At 43.6% G+C, this 22,461-nt stretch overlaps 1 long non-coding RNA gene across 1 annotated transcript in view; it reads left to right on the top strand.

Moving 5' to 3' along the window:
* LOC139181149 (uncharacterized) overlaps positions 1-22,461 on the top strand; it is a 52,889-nt gene that overhangs the window by 13,890 nt on the left and 16,538 nt on the right. The window contains exon 2 of the long non-coding RNA XR_011565241.1: positions 947-1,054. This is a non-coding gene — a long non-coding RNA (uncharacterized lncRNA). The remainder of the gene's footprint in view (positions 1-946; positions 1,055-22,461) is intronic.

The raw sequence follows: 22,461 nt of genomic DNA, 5'->3' as shown, positions 1-22,461 counted from the left end.
GATATTTCTCCCAGCAATTTTGATTCTAGCTTGTGCTTCATCTAGCCCAACATTTCGCCAGATGTACTCTGCATACAGTGTCTGGTCTCTGCATGTTTCAGAGTCTGTGAAAGCCCACTTGGTATTAGTTTAGAAGCCCAAGAAAGCACACAAGCAGACACTATGGTTCCCACATTTGGTACACATACACACACATACACACACACATAAGCACATGCACACTTGTGCTATTAAATAACCTTTATTGAATTATATGTGACACACAGTATTATATTCATTTCAGGTGCAGGACTTAGTAATTCTGTTTTATACATTACTCCATGATTGCCATGACAAATCTAGTTACCTCCTGCAACCATACAGACTTATTACAATGTGATTGTATTTCCTATCTTGTACATTACCTCCTTTGGACTTCTGATTCATTGCTTTTGCTTTTGGCCTCTATTCAGAAATATCACTGTCATTCTCAATGTCAAAGAGCTTATGGCTTGTGTTTCCTTCTAGGAGTTTTATGGTTTCAGGCTATACATTTAATCCATTTTTTGTGTAAGAAAATGGTCCAGTTTGATCCTTTTGCATGTAGCTGTTCAGTTTCTCCAACAGCACCTGGTGAACAGGCTGTCTTTTCCCTGTCATGTACCCTTGTCTCCTATGACATAGATGAATTGACCATATGCACCTGGCTCTGTTTCTAGGCTCCCTCTTCTGTTCCACTGGTCTATGTGTCTGTTTTCCTGCCAATACCATGCCTGTTTGATGACCATAGCTTTGTAGTGTCATATGAAGTCATGGAGCCTGATTCCTGAGGCTCTCCCCTTCTTTCTCAATTCATGGCAAGCTCAACAGTAAATCTGTGCCTGTGGCAAACTGACTTTGACCAGAGGCATCCACTTCCCAAGTTTCTAGCAGACCTGCCTAAGTTTATTTTGCTCTGTGTAACTAGGAGGGAATCTTCCTGACAGGCGCCAGCTGCTCCCCACCCCCCAATGCAAGAAGCTGTTTGGAGCCGAGAGATGTCCAGAACTATTGTCCAGATTTGGTGTCACCTAGGGTAAGTCACTCAAGCTTGTTTTGCATTACATTTATTTGTTCTGTATTTGATAATACCTGTCAGACACGACTGAACAACTTCACTTTCACTTTTCTCTTTCATGCATTGGAGAAGGAAATAGCAACCCACTCCAGTGTTCTTGCCTGGAGAATGCCAGGGACAGGGGAGTCTGTTGGGCTGCCGTCTATAGGGTCGCACAGAGTTGGACATGACTGAAGCGACAGCAGCAACAGCAGCAGCAGCAGCTGTGATAATAAGAGCTTTGTTCCATCCTATAGTCACTCTAGAGTATGAGTAAGATGACTTTTCTTTTAATACTGCCTGGCCACTATCTTCTCTAGACTATGGTGAAGGAAAAAATTAGTTAAGATGAAACGTCTGAAATTCTCACACTGGTTCTTTCTGCATATGCAGTTGGAAAAAATTTGGCTTTATGAAATATTTTTTCCTAATATTACTTCCTATTATTTAGAAAATTGACCAAAATGAATGTCAAACCTCTTGATCTGGGAAATATTCAGTACTGAATTGATATCTGGTATTGAAGCTAGCTTAAGTTTGTTGGTTTTCTAAATGTAATGCAACTGTTGTACCTAGGTTTTTTAGAGATCAAATAAGACCTTATATCTGTTGCAAATGTGTCAGCAAGAACATATCAATAATGTTATATGATGAAATATTAAGTCTACCTAAAATAGCTTTCTCCAGATTTTGGTAACTTGAAAGTGATCCAAGTTAAAAGGCAAGAATTCATTGACTATTTGGGTCACACTTCAAATAGGATAAAATATTGGAACATTCGTTGCTGGACAAATCTAAGTTTACCAACCTCTGCCTTATTAGGAGAGGAAAACTAAAGCATAAGTTTCCAATCAGAAAATACTGGTATGACAAACAGTTCACAATTACTTGCATCTTAGTTTTCACTAAAAATTAAGGTGGCAGATTCATTTTGATATTTGGCAAAACTAATACAATTATGTAAAGTTTAAAAATAAAATAAAATTTAAAAAAAAGAGTTGAGGATTTGCATCTAAGTATGTAATTAAAGCTACTAAGAATAAAGGAAAACATTATCAGTATATAGTAGGGAAGTAGGATATATGTTTTAAGTAAAAAAAAAAAAAAAAGGAGTTTTATGCACGGTCAGGGTGAGATTAGATTAAACTTTGGTAAATGGATCTCACTAATATCTGTGAATAATTTGCAAAAACACATGTAAAACTGCTATGTTATCACATTAAACTGTAAAGACTCAGAATGTAAACTCTTTACATATAATACACAAACATAATTATACTAAAATATTCATAGAAAAATGACAAGAGGGAAATTCTTCAGATTTTAATGCTTACTCTCTTTGAATGGAGAATGATTTTGCTTTCTTCTTTCAAATTTTCTGCATGTATAAAATTTATAATAGAAAAAAAGCAAGCATTGGGCCTGGAATTAATCTTGCAGTGACTAACAGCATGGGATGTTTGGACTTGCAGACTTGATGCAAGATGCTGTTTTTTTTTTTCTTTTAGTTTCTGTTTTTGTTTTGCTTTAAAAAGGCAGTCATTCAATGGCTGAAATATATTTCCCAAAGAGATCAGCTTCAGCATTATAGTTCAGTAGTATCCTCCTGACATAAAGTTTTGACATGTTCCTCCTTGTCAGAAAATAGTTGCCTATGATCTGCCAATTAAAGAGTTCTCCTTTGTTGCCAGAATAAGCACTGCTTAAGAAACTTATACTGCTGGAAAGTTTCTGTGCAGCCAGCACTAGAGTAAAATGCTATTGCTTAAAGGAGATTTAATCTCCTAAGATGAGATAATACCAACATGTATTTTCAGAGGAGGTTCCTTTGAACCTATAGTCATGAGCATTTCAGATTTCCTCCAAAACTTTCAACCACTAAGCAAAGATCCACTTGGGAGGAGCAACTTGGAGGAATCTGGGCTCAATTACTTTACAAGATTGCTAGTGAAGACATAGGTGATTGCAGTATTAACTAATTTCACTGCATTTATCCTTCAGTCATCCATTTATTTAAGTATTTTTTGAGTGCCAGATCTTAGGCCATAATTTATTTAACTTTTAGATTATATTTGCATTGTCTTACAGTGAACAATGATCTTATTTGACCAAGTGTTTTGAGACTTTTTGACAAACTTCCCAAATGTCAAATTTTAATTAAATTTCTTTTGACTTCCAGCTGACTTTAAGGTTCTTTAGGGAGCCCTTAAGGCATCTGAAGGAGGATTATTGAATTAGTTTCTTTTGATATGTTGAATTACATGGGAAGTGTTTTCAAAGGGTGATAAGCCTTCCAAGATTATACTGTATGGGTAAAGTTTACTATATGTCCTGGTATAATCTATCAGCCATAATTCTGGTTCTACCACAGCAACTTAATTCAGCTTCTTTGTCAACACATTGTGATCAGATCTTCAACCTCACCTTTTAAGTCTTTAATAGACAGTTAAGCTGTGCTTTGCAAAATTGCTTAATCTTCAAGCAAATTCATAGGAAGGCCTTTTAAACAAACATAGGTCAGATATACGGCTGAATTTGGTTAGGAAATTCTTATCAAACTGGTAGGAGAAGCAAATCTTCCCTCTTGCTGGCAGCCATAATGGACCCTAAGGCTGTCTTCAGCGGAGTCAGCAGAGTGACAAGACAATCTTACAGTGCCACTCACCCTTGAAGGGAAAGGAGATTTTGACTATGCTATATGCTAATACTTAAGAATGAATAGTGAAAGAAGAACTGTTAGCTGCTTACTTAAGTGGGTTATGAAGTACTGGCTTTGGAAAAACGTGGTTTTCATAAAATACAATGAAAGCCTAAAACCAAGGATTGCTTACTTTGCACCCTGAAATAACACAGCTCCATTGAGAACAATACCTTGGTGGCATGAAGGTAAAATGAGAAAAAGTAGGGAACTCAGGGCCAGAGACACATAGAGACATGCACACTGAAAGCCACACACACTGAGACACATACACATACAGAGAGTGAGACACACACACAGAGACACAGACACACACAGAGAAACAGACACATACCCAATGAGAGAGACACACACACAGAGACGCACAGAGAAAAACACACTCTGAGAGAGACACACACACAAGGAGAGACTCACATGCACAGAGAGAGACACAAAAACACTGAGAGACACACACAGAGACACACAATTTGAGAGTGACACACATGTTAAGAGAGACACCCACATCCAGGAAGAGAAACACACTCTTGAGAGCAACACACACACATTGAGGGAGAGAAACATACATACAGAGAGCGAGACACACACTCCAACACTGAGAGAGACACACAAACACACAGAGACATACACACAACTGGGAGGGAGGGACACACATACTGAGAGACACACACAAAAATAGACAGACACTAAAAATAGACACAAAACACTGAGGCAGAGACAAAATGAGACAGACACACACACATTGAGAGAGACACAACGGGAGACACCAACAGAGACACTGTGAGAGTCACACAGAGACACACAGAGAGACACACACACTGAGAGAGAAACACACATGAGAGAGACACACACTGTGAAAGAGTTAACACACAACATACAGAGACATACACACACACTGACAGAAACACACACACACTGAGAAAGACATCCACACTGAGAAGGAGAAATACACACTGAGATACACACACAGTGAGAGAGACATACAAACTGAGAGAGAGACACAAACATTGTGAGACACACAATGAGACACACACACACTTAGAGACATACACATACAGAGAGAGACACACCACACACTGAGAGAGAGAGAGACATTCACACTGAGGGAGAGAAACACACACACATAGACACACACACAAAGAGAGATTTAAAAGCTGACAGAGAGACACAAACACAGAGGGGCAACACAAAGACACATAGAGACATGCACAGTGAGAGACACACACACACAGAGACACAGATACACACTGAGAAACAGACACACACACACACTGAGAGAGATACACAAAGAGACACACAGAGACACACAGTCAGAGAGCAGCACACACACACTGAGAGCATCACACACACTGAGAGACACAAACACACTGAGAGTCACACATACAGAGAGAGACACACCACACACTGAGAGAGAGAGAGACATTCACACCGAGGGAGAGAAACACACACACATAGACACACACACAAAGAGAGATTTAAAAGCTGACAGAGAGACACAAACACAGAGGGGCAACACAAAGACACATAGAGACATGCACAGTGAGAGACACACACACTGAGACACACATACAGAGAGAGACACACACACAGAGAGACACAGATACACACTGAGAAACAGACACACACACACACTGAGAGAGATACACAAAGAGACACACAGAGACACACAGTCAGAGAGCAGCACACACACACTGAGAGCATCACACACACTGAGAGACACAAACACACTGAGAGTCACACACACTGAGAGAGAGACACAAACACACTGAGGGACACACGCACTGAAAGACTCCTAGACACTAAAATCCAACACAACACTGAGGCAGACACAGACACACACACATTGAGAGATAGACACAATAGGAGACACACAAACAGAGACACTGTGGAGTCACACAGAGACACAGAGAGAGAGACACACACACCGAGAGAGACACAGACATGAGAGAAACACACCGTGAAAGAGTGGACAAACATCATACAGAGACACACACACACTGAGAGAGACATGAACACTGATAGAGACACACAAACATTGTGAGGCACATACAGACACACACACACACACACACTTATAGACATACACATACAGAGAGAGACACACACATACACTGAGAGAGAGAGAGAGACATCCACACTGAAAGGAGAAACACACACTGAGAGAGACATACACACTGAGAGACAGACACAAATATTGTGAGACACACTGAGACACATACACACTTAGAGACATACACATACAGAGAGAGACACACACACACACACACTGAGAGAGATAGATACATCCACACTGAGAGAAAGAAACACACACAAAGAGACACACACAAAGAGAGACTTAAACACTGAGAGAGACAAAAACATAGAGGCAACACAGAGACACAGAGAGACATCCACACTGAGAAGGAGAAACACACACTGAGACATCCACAGAGAGTGAGACACAAACACAGAGTGACACAGAGAGAGAGAGACATAAACACAAAGAGACTCAAACACCGAGAGACAACACAGAGACAAATAGAGACATGCACACTGAAAACCACACACTGAGACACATACACATACAGAGAGTGAGACACACACACAGAGACACAGACACACACAGAGACACAGACACACACACAATGAGAGACACAAACACACACAGATGCACAGAGAAACACACACTCAGAGAGCGAGACACACACACTGAGAAAGTCACACACACTGAGAGAGAGACAAAAACACACTGAGAGACACACATACAGAGAGACACACACAGAGACACACAATTTGAGAGTGACACACATGCTAAGAGAGACACCCACATCCAGGAAGACAAACACACTCTTGACAGCAAGACACACACACACATTGAGGGAGAGAAACACACACACAGAGTGAGACACACACTCCCACACTGAGAGAGACACACAAACACTGAGAAAGAGACACACAGACACAACTGGGAGGGAGAGACACATATACTGAGAGACACAAAATATAGAGAGACACTAAAAATAGACACAAAACACTGAGGCAGACACAAATGAGACAGACACACACACTGAGAGAGAGACACAACCAGAGACACACAAACAGAGACACTGTGAGAGTCACACAGAGACACACACACACAGAGACACACACACACTGAGAGAGACACAATAATGAGAGAGATACACACTGTGAAAGAGTTAACACAAAACATACAGAGACACACACACTGAGAGAGACACACACATACTGAGAAAGACAGATATCCACACTGAGAAGGAGAAACACACACTGAGAGACACACACATTGAGAGAGACATACACTCTGAGAGAAATACAAAAACATTGTGAGAAACACACAATGAGACACACACACACTGAGAGAGACACACCACACACTGAAAGAGAGACATCCACTCTGAGAGAGAGAAACACACACACAGAGACACACACACAAGGAGAGACTTAAACACTGACAGAGAGGCACAAACACAGAGGGGCAACACAAAGACACATAGAGACACGCACAGAGAGAGACACACACACAGAGACACAGATACACACTGAGAAACAGACACACACACACACTGAGAGAGAGAGATACACAAAGAGATCCACAGAGACACACATACTCAGAGAGCAAGACACAAAACTGAGAGAGTAACACACACTAAGAGAGAGACACAAACACACTGAGAGTCACACACACTGAGAAACTCACACAGACACTAAAAAGAGACACACAACACTGAGGCAGACACACAGTGAGACAGACACACACATAGAGGGAGAGACACAATGGGAGACACACGAACAGAGACACTGTGTAGACACACAGGGACACACACACACAGATACACACACACTGAAAGATACACACACACTGATAGAGACAGACACACAATGATAGCCACACACACTGAGAGATAGAGACAAACACACACACTCACTGAGAGAGACACACACACGAGAGAGACACACTGTGAAAGAGTGAACACACAACAAACAGAGAGACAAAAACACTGAGAGAGACACATACACTGAGACAGACACCCACACAGAGAAGGAGAAATGCACACTGAAATAAAAACACACTGAGAGAGACACAAACACAATGAGAGTCCCACACCCTGAGACAGAGAAACAAACACATTGATATACACACACTGAGAGAGAGACACCAACAGACTGAGAGTCACACACATTGAGAGAGACACACAAACCTACTGAGGGGCACACACACTGAGAGACTACTAGAGACTACTACTAAAAACTGACACACAACACTGAGGAAGACACATGATGAGACAGACACACACACATCGAGAGAGAGACACAATGTGAGACACAGAACAGAGACATTATGGAGTCACAGTGACACACACACACAGAGACACAAACACACTGAGATAGAAACACACATGAGAGAGACAAACACTGTGAAAGAGTGGACAAACATCATACAGAGACACACACACACTGAGAGAGACATACACACTGAGAAAGACACACAAACATTGTAAGACACACACACTGAGACACACACACTTAGAGACATACACATACAGAGAGAGACACACACACACACTGAGAGAGAGAGACATACACACTGAGAGAGAGAAACACACACAGAGACATGCAAAAAGAGACTTAAACACTGAAAGAGAGAGACAAACACATAGAGGCAACACAGAGACACATAGAGACATCCACATTGAGAAGGAGAAACGCACACTGAGACATACACACTGATAGTGAGACACAAACAGAGAGACACAGAGAGAGAGAGACATAAACACTGACAGAGAGACACAAATACCGAGAGACAACACAGAGACAAATAGAGACATTCACACTGAAAGCCACACACTGAGACACATACAGAGAGTGAGACACACACACACAGACACAGACACACACAGAGAAACAGACACACACACAATGAGAGAGCCACACACACAGAGATGCACAGAGAAACACACACTCAGAGAGAGAGACACACACACTGAGAGAGTCACACATGCTGAGAGAGAGATAAAAACACACTGAGAGACACACATACTGAGAGACACACAATTTGAGAGTGACACACATGCTAAGAGAGACACCCACTTCCAGGAAGAGAAACACACTCCTGAGAGTGAGACACACACTCCCACACTGAGAGAGACACACAAACACTGAGAGAGAAACACACACACACACAACTGGGAGGGAGAGACACATATGGAGAGACACACAAAAATAGAGAGACACTAAAAAGACACACAACACTGAGGCAAACAAAATGAGTCAAACACACACGCATTGAGAGAGAGACATAACGGGGACACATGAACAGAGACACTGTGAGAGTCAGACAGAGACACACACAGAGAGACACACACACACTGAGAGAGACATACACACACTGAGAAAGACAGACATTCACACTGAGGAGAAACACACACTGAGAGAGACATACACACACTGAGAAAAACAGACATTCACACTGAGGAGAAACACACACTGAGAGACACACACTGAGAGAGACATACACACTGAGAGAGACAGACATTCACACTGAGGAGAAACACACACTGAGAGACACACACACACTGAGAGAGACACACACACACTGAGAGAGACATACACACACTGAGAAAGACAGACATTCACACTGAGGAGAAACCCACACTGAGAGACACACACTGAGAGAGACATACACACTGAGAGAGACACATAAACATTGTGAGACACACACAATGAGACACACACATACTTAGAGATATACACATACAGAGAAACACCACACACTGAGAGAGAGAGAGACCCAAAGAGACCCACAGAGACACACACAGTCAGAGAGCAACACACACATACTGAGAGAGTCACACACAGAGAGAGACACAAACACACTGAGAGTCACACGCACTGAGACAGGAAAACAAACACACGGAGATACACACACACTGAGAAAAAGACACACTGGGAGACACACGAACAGAGACACTGTGAGAGTCACACAGAGACACATACACACTGACAGAGACATGCACTGAGACACACACACACATAGAGACATACACATACTTAGAAAGACACATACAAAACTTGCAGGGACAGACACACATACTGAGAGAAACACACAGGCACTAAGAAAGAGACTAACAACACTGAGGCAGACACACAATGATACAGACACACACACAATGAGAGAGACAGACATTCACACTGAGGAGAAACACACACTGAGAAACACACACTGAGTGAGGCATACACACTGAGAGAGAGACACAAATATTGTGAGACACACACACTGGGACACACACACACACTTAGAGACATACACATACAGAGAGAGACAGACACACACTCTGAGACAGAGACATCCACACTGAGAAGGAGAAACACACTCTGAGAAACACAAACACTGAGAGAGACATACACACTGCAAGAGAGACACAAATATTCTGAGACACACACACTGAGACACACACACACTTAGAGACATATACATACAGAGAGAGACACACACACACACTGAGGGAGAGAGAGACATCCACACTGAGAAAGAGAATCACACACTGAGAAATACATACACATTGAGAGAGACACACAAACACTGTGAGACACACACAATGGGAAACACATACTTAGAAACATGCACATACAGAGAGAGACACACCACACACTGAGAGAGAGAGAGAGACATCCCCAATGAGAGAGAGAAACACACACACAAACACAAACAAAAAGAGAGACTTAAACACTGACTGAGAGACAAAAACACAGAGAGGCAACACAGAGACACATAGAGACACACTGAGAACCCACACACTGAGACACATAAACATACAGAGAGACACACACAGAGAGAGACACAGACACACACTGAGAAACAGACACATACACAGACTGAGAGAGACACACACAAAAAGACCCACAGAGACACACACAGAGAGCAACGCATACACACTGAGAGAGTCACACACACTGAGTGACACACAGAGACACACAGACATAAACACACACAAGAGAGAGACACACACATACACAGTGAGACACACACACATAGACACATACAGAGAGAGACACACAGACACATACAGAGAGAGACACACATATGCTAAGAACCAGAAAAACTCACACTGAAATAGACACAGACACTGAGACAGACACAAACACATTGAGAGAGAGACACACTGGGAGCCAGATGAACAGGGACACTGTGAAAGTCACACAGAGACACATACACAGAGACACACACATACTGAAAGAGACATATATATGAGAGAGACACACACTGTGAAATAGTTAACATATAACATACAGAGACACACACACACTGAGAGAGACACAACACTGAGAAAGACAGACATCCACACTGAGAAGGAGAAACACACACTGAGAGATGCACACACTGAGAGAGACATACACACTGCAAGAGAGACACAAATATTCTGAGACACACACATTGAGACACACACACACACTTAGAAACATATACATACAGAGAGAAACACACTCACACACTGAGGGAGAGATATCCATACTGAGAAAGAAAATCACACACTGAGAGACACACACACTGAGAAATACACAGACACTGAGAGAGACACACAAACATTGTGAGACACACACAATGGGAAACACACACTTAGAGACATACACATAGAGAGAGAGACACACCACAGAGAGAGAGAGAGAGACATCCCCAATGAGAGAGAGAAACACACACATGGACACACACAAAAAGAGAGACTTAAACACAGACTGAGAGACAAAAACACAGAGAGGCAACACAGAGACACAAGAGACACACACTGAGAACCCTCACACTGAGAGAGAGAGACATCCACACTGAGAGAGAGAAACACACACACAGAGACACACATACAAAGAGAGACTTAAACACTGACAGAGAGACACAAACACAGAGAGGAAATACAAAGACACATAGAGACATGCACAGTGAGACACACACACACACTGAGACACATACACATACAGAGATAGACACACACACAGAGAGACACAGATACACACTGAGAAACAGACACATACACACACTAAGACATACACAATGAGACAGACATCCACACTGAAAAGGAGAAACACGCACTGAGAGACACACATACTGAGAGAGACATACACACTGAGTGAGAGGCACAAACATTGTGAGACACACACTGCGACACCCACACACAAACTTAGAGACACAGATATACAGAGAGAGAGACTCACACACACTGAGAGACACAAACACACTGAGAGACTCACACAAACAGTAAAAACAGACACACAACTCTGAGGCAGACACAGTGAGACAGAAACACACACATTGAGAAACACAATGGGAGACACACTCACACAGAGACACACATAGACACACACCCTGAAAGAGACACACACACACACTGAGACACACATACTGAGAGAGACATATACAGTGAGAGAGAGACCCAGACATTGTGAGACACACACACTGAGAGTGTCACACACACTGAGAGAGAGACACAAACACATTGAGAGTTACACACGCTGAGAGACACACAGAGACATATGCACTGAGAGATACACACACAAGAGAGAGAGACACACATATACGGTAAGACACACACACACTGAGAGACATACACATACAGAGAGAGACACACACATATGCTAAGAACCAGAAACACTCACACTGAAATAGACACAGACACTGAGACAGACACAAACACATTGAGAGAGAGACACACCAGGAGACACATGAACAGGGACACTGTGAGAGTCAAACAGAGACACACACACTGAGAGACACACACACACTGAGAGAGACATACACATGAGAGAGACACACACCGTGAAATAGTTAATGCACAACATACAGAGACACACACACACTGAAAGAGACACACACACACTGAGATAGACATCCACACTGAGAAGGAGAAACACACACTGAGAGACAAACACACTGAGAGAGATATACACACTGAGACAGACACAAACATTGTGAGACACACACACATTTATAGACATACACATACAGAGAGAGACACACCACACACACACAGAGAGAGATCCAAAGAGACCCACAGAGACACACACAGAGAGCAACACACACATACTGAGAGAGTCACACACACTGAGAGGGAGACACAGACACACTGAGAGTGACACACTGAGACAGAGAAAAAACACACTGAGATAAACACACACTGAGAGAGAGAGACACACCGGGAGACACACGAACAGAGAAACTGTGAAAGTCACACAGAGACACACAGAGAAAGAGAGACACACATACTGAGAGAGACACACACTGAGATACACACATACACCTAGAGACATACACATACTTAGAAAGACATATACAGAACATACAGGGACAGACACACATACTGAGAGAAACACGCAGACACTATGAAAGAGACCCACAACACTGAGGCAGACACACAATGAGACAGACACACACACAATGAGAAGGACAGACATCCACACTGAGAAGGAGAAACACACACTGAGAAACACACACTGAGTGAGGCATACACACAGAGAGAGACACAAACATTGTGAGACACACACACTGAGACACACACACACTTAGAGACATACACATATACAGAGAGAGACACACACCTACAGAGAGAGACACACACCTACAGAGAGAGACACACACACATTCTGAGATAGAGACATCCACACTGAGAAGGATAAACACACTCTGAAAAACACAAACACTGAGAGAGACACACACTGCAATAGAGAAACAAATATTGTGAGACACACACACTGAGACACACACACATACTTAGATACATATACATACAGAGAGAGAGACACACACACACACAAGAGACATCCAAAGGGAGAAGGATAAAAACACACTGAGAAACACACAAACTGAGAGAGACATACACACTGAGAGAGAGACACAAACATTGTGAGACACACACACTGAGACAAACACACATAAAGACTGACATATGGAGAGAGAGACCCACGTGGACTGAGAGAAAGAGAGAGATCCACACTGAGAGATAAACACATACTAAGACACACACCCAATAAGAGAAACATACAAAGTGAGAGACAGACACAAACACACTGATAGTCACACACACAGTGAGAGAAACAAATATACTAAAATACACACAAACACTAAAAGCAGACACAAAACACTGAGGCAGACACAAAATGAGACAGACACACACATTAAGAGAGACACACCAGAAGACACATGAACAGAGACACTGTGAGAGTCACACATAGACACACACAATGACAGACATACACACAAGGAAAAAGACCTGCACATACTGAGAGTTAGCCATGCACACTAAGAGAGAGAGACAAACACACAAGCACTGAGAGAGACACACACGAGAGAGACACACACTGTGAAAGAGAGAATGAACAATATACAGAGACACAGGCACACTGAGAGACACATACAATGAGACAGACATCCACACTGAGAAGGAGAAACACACACTGAGAGACACACACTGAGAGAGACATACACAGTGAGAGAGAGACAAAGACATTGTGAGACACACAATGAGACACACACACACACTTAGAGACATATACATACAGAGAGACACATGCACACACTGAGAGATAGAGAGACATCCACACTGAGAGAGAAACACACACAGAGAAAGACTGAAACACTGAGAGAGAGACACAAAAACAGAGAGACAACATAGAGATATGCACACTGAGAGAAACACACTGAAACACATAGAGAGAGAGACACACACACACACTGAGAAACAGACACACACACACTGAGAGAACATGCCCACAGACACTTACCAAGACCCACACCATCAGAGAGCAAGACACACACACTGTGAGAGTCACACACATTGAGAGTGAGACAAAACCACACTGAGAGTCACACACAAGAGAGAGACACACACATTCACAGGGAGACACACACACATTGAGAGACATACACAAAGAGAGACACACACACACGCTAAGAACCAGAAACACTCACACTAAACAAGACACACACACTGAGAGAGACACACAAACACACTGAGAGACACACATTCTGAGAGACACACAGAGGCACACAAATTGAGACTGACACACACGCTGAGAGAGACACACATACACTTAGAGACATACACATCAGGGAGAGATACACACACACACTGAGTGAGAAAGAGACATCCACACTGAGAGAGAGAAACACACACAGAGACACACACACAAAGAGAGACTTAAACACTGACTGAGAGACACAAACACACTGAGAGTCACACACACTGAGAGATTCACACAGACACTAAAAAGAGACACACAACACTGAGTCAGACACACAGCGAGACCGACACACACACTTGGAGAGACATAATGGGAGACACACAAACAGAGACACTGTGGGGACACATACAGACACACACACACACTGAAAGATACACACACACTGAGAGTTAGCCACGCACACAGTGAGAGAGAGAAAAACACACACACACTGAGAGAGACATACACAGTGAGAGAGAGACACATATATTGAGAGACACACACACGCTAAGAACCAGAAACACTCACACTGAAAGGGACACACACACTGAGAGAGAGACAAAAACACACTGAGAGACACACATACTGAGAGACACAGATAGAGACACACAAATTGAGAGTGACACACACACTGACAGAGACACGCACATCCAGGAAGACAAACACACTCCTGAGAGCGAGACACACACACACACATTTGAGGGAGAGAAACATACACACAGAGAGCGAGATACAAACTCCCACACTAAGAGAGACACACAAACACTGAGAGAGAGACCCACCTACACACCTGGGAGGGAGAGACACACATACTGAGACACCCACACAGACACTAAAAATAGACACACAACACTGAGGCAGAGACACAATGAGACAGACACACACACGTTGAGAGAGAGACATACCAGGAGACACAAGAACAGAGACACAGAGTCACAAAGAGACACACACACAGAGAAACATACACACGCTGACAGAGACACACACTGTGAGAGAGGGAACACACAACACACAGAGACACAAACACACTTAGAGACACACACACACTGAGAGAGACAGACATCTGCACTGAGAAGGAGGAAAACACACTGAGAAACACACACACTGAGAGAGACATGCACACTGAGAGAGAGATACAAACATTGTGAGACACACACACTGAGACACACACATAGAGACATAGACATACAGAGAGAGAGAGACCCACACACACTGAGAGAAACAGAGAGTGACCCACACTGAGAGACAGAAACACACACTGAGAGACACACCCACTGAGAGAGATATACACATATAGACACACAAACACACTGATAGTCACCCACACTGTGAGAGAGACACAAACATCCTGAGATACAAACAGACACTAGAAATAGACACACAACATTGAGGTAGACTCACAGTGAGAAAGACACACATATTAAGAGACAGACACACCGAGAGACACATGAACAGACACACTGTGAGAGTCACACATAGACTGACACAGAGAGAGACACACATACACTGAAAGAGACACATATGGTATGAGAGTTAGCCATGCACACTGAGAGAGAGACAAACACAAAAGCACTGAGAGAGACACACATGTGAGAGACACACACTGTGAAAGAGAGAACACACTATACAGAGACACAGGCACACTGAGAGAGACACACAATGAGACAGACATCCACACTGAGAAGGAGAAACACACACTGAGAGACACACACTGAGAGAGACATACACAGTGAGAGAGAGGCACAAACAGTGAGAGACATACTGTGACACCCACACACACACTTAGAGACATAGACATACAGAGAGAGACTCACACACACAGAGAGACAGAAACACTGAGAGACTCACACAAACATTAGAAACAGAAACACAACATTGAGGCAGACACACAGTAGACACAATGGGAGACACACGAAGAGACTCACTGTGGGAGTCACACAGAGACACACACACACACACACACACAGAGGCACACACACTGAGAGTTATCAACGCACACTGAGAGAGAGACACACACACACTGAGAGACACACGCACTGAGAGAGACATACACAGTGAGAGCGACACACAGACATTGTGAGACACACACCTACAGACATATACATAGAGAGAAAGACACACACAGTCTGAGAAATAGACATTCACACTGAGAGAGAGACACAAAAATACATTGACAACATGGAGACAAACATACTGAGAGACACACACTGAAACACATATGCATACAGAGAGAGACAGACACACACAGAGACACAGACACACACTGAGAGAGAAACACACGCAGGGACCCACAGAGTCACACACAGTCAGAGAGCAAGACACATAGACTGAGTCACACACACTGAGAGAGAGACACAAACACAATAGAGTCACACACACTGAGAGACTCACACAGACACTAAAAAGAGACACACAACACTGAAACAGAAACACAATGAGACAGACACACACACATAGATGGAGAGACATAATGGGAGACACATGAACAGAGACACTGTGGAGACACACAGAGACAAACACACATATAGACACACATACACTGAGAGAGACACACACAATGAGACAGACATCCACACTGAGAAGGAGAAACATGCACTGAGAGACCCACACACTGAGAGAGACATATGCACTGAGAGGCACAAACATTGTGAGACACACTGTGACACCCAGACACACACTTAGAGACATAGACATACAGAGAGAGAGACTCATACACACTGAGATACAGACACACTGAGAGACTCACACAAACACTAAACAGAGAAACGCAACACTGAGCAGACACACAGTGAGGCAGACACACAGTGAGACTGACACACAAACTTAGAGGGAGAGACATAATGGGACACACACGAACAGAGACACTGTGGAGACACACAGACACACAAGACATAGACACACACACACTGAAAGATACACACACACTGAGAGGTAGCCACGCACACAGTGAGAGAGAGAAAAACACACACACACTGAGAGAGACATACACAGTGAGAGAGAGACAGAGATATTGAGAGACACACACATGCTAAGAACCAGAAACACTCACACTGAAAGGGACACACACACTGAGAGAGAGACAAAAACACACTGAGAGACACAGACAGAGACACACAAACTGAGAGTGACGCACACGCTGACAGAGACACACACATCCAGGAAGACAAACACACTCCTGAGAGCGAGACACACACACACACATTGAGGGAGAGAAACATACACACAGACAGCAAGACACAAACTCCCACACTAAGAGAGACACAAACACACTGAGAGAGAGACCCGCCTGCACACTTGGGAGGGAGAGACACACATACTGAGACACACACACAGACACTAAAGATAGATACACAACACTGAGGCAGACACACAATGAGACAGACACACACACATTGAGAGAGAGAGACACACTGGGAGACACAAGAACAGAGACACTGAGAGTCACACAGAGACACACACAGAGAGAAACACACACACACTGACAGAGTCACACACTGTGAAAGAGGGAACACACAACACACAGAGACACACACACACTGAGAGAGACACACACACACTGAAAGAGACACACACCCTGAGAGAGGTAGACATCTGCACTGAGAAGGAGGAAAACACACCGAGAAACACACATACTGAGAGAGACATACACACTGAGAGAGAGACACAAACATTGTGAGACAAACACACTGAGACACACACACACATAGAGACATAGACATACAGAGAGGGAGACCCACACACACTGAGAGAAAGAGAGAGTGATCCACACTGAGAGACAGAAACACACACTGAGAGACACACCCACTGAGAGAGACATACACAGAGAGACACACAAACACAATGATAGTCACACACACTGTGAGAGAGACACAAAAATCCTGAGATACACACAGACACTAGTAATAGACACACAACACTGAGGTAGACTCACAGTGAGAAAGACACCCACATTAAAAGACAGACACACCGAGAGACACATGAACAGACACACTGTGAGAGTCACACAAAGACTGACACAGAGAGAAACACACACACACTGACAGAGACACACACTGTGAAAGAGGGAACACACAACACACAGAGACACACACACACTGAGAGAGACAGATATCTGCACTGAGAAGGAGGAAAACCAACTGAGAAACACACACACTGAGAAAGACATACACTCTGAGAGAGAGACACAAAAATTGTGAGACACACACACTGAGACACACACACACAGACAGACATAGACATACAGAGAAAGACCCACAAACAGAGAAAAAGAGAGAGTGATCCGCACTGAGAGACAGAAACACACACTGAGAGACACATCCACTTAGAGAGACATACACAGATAGAGAGACACATGAACACACAGATAGTCACACACATGGTGAGAGAGACAAAAACTTCCTGAGATACACCCGAACACTAGAAAGAGACACACAACACTGAGGCAGTAACACAATGAGAAAGACACCCACATTAAGAGACAGACACACCGAGAGACACATGAACAGGGACACTGTGAGAGTCACACATAGACTGACACAGAGAGAGACACAGATACACGGAAAGCAACACACATGTACTGAGAGTTAGCCATGCACACTGAAAGAGAGACAAACACACAAGTGCGGAGAGAGACACACACTGTGAAAGAGAGAACACACAATATACAGAGACACAGGCACACTGAGAGAGACACACACAATGAGACAGACATCCACACTGAGAAGGAGAAACACACACTGAGAGACACACAAACACACACAGAGACACACACACTGAGTGAGAGGCACAAACAGTGTGAGACACACACTGTGACAGCCCTACACACACTTAGAGTCATAGACATACTGAGAGAGAGACTCACAGACACTGAGAGACACAAACACACAGAGAGACAGACACACGGAGAGACTCACACAAACACTAGAAACAGACACACAACACTGAGGCAGACACAGTGAGACAGATACACACACATTCAGAGACATAATGGGAGACAAAGGAACAGAGACACTGTGGGAGTCACACAGGGTCACACACACACACAGAGACACACACCCTGGAAGAGACACACACACACACTGAGAGTTATGCACGCACACTGAGAGAGAGAGACAAACACACACACACTGAGAGACACACATTCTGAGAGACACACAGACACACAAATTGAGACTGACACACACACTGAGAGAGACACACATACACTTAGAGACATACACTTACAGAGAGAGATACACACACACATTGAGTGAGAGAGAGACATCCACACTGAGAGAGAGAAACACACACAGAGACACACACACAAAGAGAGACTTAAACACTGACTGAGAGACACAAACACACTGAGAGTCACACACTGAGAGACTCTCACAGACACTAAAAAGAGACACACAACACTGAGGCAGACACACAGTGAGGCTGACACACACACTTAGAGGGAGAGACATAATGGGAGACACATGAACAGAGACACTGTGGAGACACACACACACAGACACACACACACAGACACACACACACAGACACACACACACACAGACAGAGACACACATACACTGCAACATACACACACACTGAGAGTTAGCCACGCACACAGTGAGAGAGAGAAAAACACACACACACTGAGAGAGACATACACAGTGAGAGAGAGACACAGATATTGAGAGACACACACATGCTAAGAACCAGAAACACTCACACTGAAAGGGACACACACACTGAGAGAGAGACAAAAACACACTGAGAGACACACATACTGAGAGACACAGACAGAGACACACAAATGGAGAGTGACGCACATGCTGACAGAGACACGCACATCCAGGAAGACAAACACACTCCTGAGAGCGAGACACACACACATTGAGCGAGAGAAACATACACACAGACAGCAAGACACAAACTTCCACACTAAGAGAGACACACAAACACTGAGAGAGAGACCCACCTACACACCTGGGAGGGAGAGACACACATACTGAGAGACACACACAGAGATTAAATATAGACACACAACACTGAGGCAGAGACACAATGAGACAGACACACACACATTGAGAGAGAGACACCGGGAGACACAAGAACAGAGACACTGAGAGTCACACGTAGACACACACAGAGAGAAACAAACACACACTGACAGAGACACACACTGTGAAAGAGGGAACACACAACACACAGAGACACATACACACTGAGAGACACACACACACACTGAGAGAGACACACACACACTGAGAGAGACAGACATCCTCACTGAGAAGGAGGAAAACAAACTGAGAAACACACACACTGAGAGACACAAACATTGTGAGACAAACACACTGAGACACACACACACATAGAAACATAGACATACAGAGAGAGACCCACTCACACTGAGAGAAAGAGAGAGTGATCCACACTGAGAGGCAGAAACACACACTGAGAGACACATCCACTGAGAGAGACATACACAGAGAGACACACAAACACACTGATAGTCACACACACTGTGATAGAGACACAAACATCCTGAGATACTCACAGACACTAGAAATAGACACACAACACTGAGGTAGACACACAATGAGAAAGACACCCACATTAAGAGACAGACACACCGAGAGACACACGAACAGAGACCCTGTGAGAGTGACACATAGACTGACACAGAGAGACATGCACATACACGGAAAGAGACACACACGTACTGAGAGTTAGCTATGCACACTGAGAGAGAGACAAACACACAAGCACTGAGAGAGACACACAATGTGAAAGAGAGAACACACAATATATAGAGACACAGGCATACTGAGAGAGACACATACAATGAGACAGACATCCGCACTGACAAAGAGAAATACACACTAAGAGACACACACACACACACAGAGACATACAGACTGAGAGGCACAAACACTGCGAGACACACACTGTGACACCCACACACACACTTAGAGACATAGACATACAGAGAGAGAGTGTCTCACACACTGAGAGACAGACACACTGAGAGACTCACACAAACACTAGAAACAGACGCACAACACTGAGGCAGACACACAGTGAGAGAGACACACACGCATTGAGACACAATGGGAGACAAAGGTACAGAGACACTGTGGGAGTCACACAGAGACACACACACAGAGACACACACTCTGAAAGAGACACACACACTCACACTGAGAGTTATCCATGCACACTGAGAGACAGAGACAAACACAACTCACTAAAGACACACACACACTGAGAGACACACACAATGAGACAGACATGAACACTGAGGAGAAACACACACTGATAAAGACATACGCACTGAGTGAGAGGCACAAACATTGTGAGACACACACTAACACCCCCACACACACTTAGAGACCTAGACATACAGAGAGAAAGACTCACAGACAAAGAGAGACACAAACACACGGAGAGACAGACACAGTGAGACACTCACACAAACACTAGAGACAGACACACAACACTGAGGCAGACACACAGTGAGACAGACACACATACATTGAGAGACACAATGGGAGACACACAAACAGAGACACTGTGGAGTCACACAGAGATACACACCCTGAAAGAGACACACACTCACACTGAGAGTTATCCACACACACTGAGAGAGACATACACAGTGAGAGAGGGACACATACATTGTGAGACACACACACAGAGACACATACACACACCTAGAGACATATACATATAGAGAGAG

Source organism: Bos indicus, chromosome X (genome assembly GCF_029378745.1).
Source record: "Bos indicus isolate NIAB-ARS_2022 breed Sahiwal x Tharparkar chromosome X, NIAB-ARS_B.indTharparkar_mat_pri_1.0, whole genome shotgun sequence".
Taxonomy (NCBI): Eukaryota; Metazoa; Chordata; class Mammalia; order Artiodactyla; family Bovidae; genus Bos; species Bos indicus.
Note: the sequence above shows the minus strand (reverse complement) of the source record. Positions and strands in the feature narration are given on the sequence as shown.